We start from the raw sequence: 1,613 nt of genomic DNA, 5'->3' as shown, positions 1-1,613 counted from the left end.
TTCAGTGGAGCATCGTGGAGAACATTCTGTGAACAAGCAGACGAGACGCTGACTCCCACGCGGTGAGTATCCCGCTGTGGTTGTGGAAAAAAATAGGAACTAACAGAATATCTAGAAGTGGGACGGAACAGTCATCACATTTGAGATGGGATGGCTAACTTTATGTTAGCTTAGTTAGCTATGTTAGTGAATATATACATCTGACCAGAGACGTTAGCCACGTCAAGCTTCCTCTGCAATCATCAACGAAACCGCAGCTTTGTAGTTCAGATTAATATTAATAATGTCAGTGCAGCTAGTATATATTCAGACTGATATTTATTTGGATTTATAGTGAAGCAAATGCTGTAAATACACCAAAGGCTTTGCAGCAAATGCTCTAATCCACACTGATCAGTTTTCACAGCTGAAGCTTGTTGGTTTGATTTAAAAACCTCAGGAAAATTTAGAGTATCAATGTAAGATGTTGACTGTCTGGAAAGTGCAAGCTTTCAGCTCATGAAATGGAAATTAACAAAATAATTAATTGTATAAATCATATATATTCAAGAACAACAAGTAATTTTAGTTGTTTCTGATTTTTTATTTTTTTTAAAGTTGAATGGATATTTATTTGCAGTAAACCTTATATCAGTAGAAAAGCAAAATTCTAATGAAAATACATTGAAACAGATTTTGGTGGAGGAGGTGTGATGCTGTGGGCTGTCAAGGCTTGCTTCTGATAAAAGCAAAGCTTTGGCGATATTGTTCAATTTGGATGTCCAGTGGTGCACAATATGAATGTAGACCATCTTAATGGTTTCAGCCACTTCAACCTTGTTTTTAAGATTTGAGTTTAAATGTTTAAAGATTGAGCTCCTGTTTTTGTTTATCGGAGCTCTTGCATGTTTCCAGTAGAACCCTGAGGTCAAGCAAGCTGCCTCTCTTTAATGGAGTGGTCTTGTGAGGCGAGGAGACAGAGCTTTCTCTGTGGCCGCACTTTGGAATGATCTTCAATCATAGACCATATTTTGCTTTTTTAAATCTCAGCTGTTAACTTTTTGTTTTTTATAGATGTATTGGGTTGTTTTTATCTAAACTTATTAAATTGTTTTTACAGATTTTCTGATTTCCTTCTACTCCATTTGTTTGTTTCTTATTGCTTATTTTATGTGTTTTATGATTTTATATAATTTATTATGACTTCAGTCGGATTGCGTGTGTAAAACTCCTCCTAGAAAAAGTTTAGATGAAATGATTGATTACCTGGCTCTTAGTAGGGTGTTTTAGACCTCAGCGTTTTTTTCTCCTGGAGGCCATTTTATTTCCAGATGTGGTCTCAAATGTATTAACGTTTTTTTTTTTTTTTTAACACAAGAATATCCAGTTATCCTTTAACTTTTTTAGTTGGTCTCTGTTGTACTTGATTGTTCCTGAGCATCCTTTTTATTTAATTTTTTTAGAGGACAGAGATATGGATTATCTTGCAAACAAAGAGGCAACGTCTCTGAACCACTAGTGTCCATCTCTTTAAACTGATGACTCCATTGTCTGCAGTGTATCAAAGGCTAAAGAAGATTTTTCCAACTGATTAATTCAGATGTCTTTTGTCTTCTTTTATCTTCACTGATTTA

This window comes from Cyprinodon variegatus, unplaced genomic scaffold (assembly GCF_000732505.1).
Source record: "Cyprinodon variegatus isolate N-32 unplaced genomic scaffold, C_variegatus-1.0 Scaffold47, whole genome shotgun sequence".
Taxonomy (NCBI): Eukaryota; Metazoa; Chordata; class Actinopteri; order Cyprinodontiformes; family Cyprinodontidae; genus Cyprinodon; species Cyprinodon variegatus.
This window is presented reverse-complemented; position numbering follows the sequence as displayed.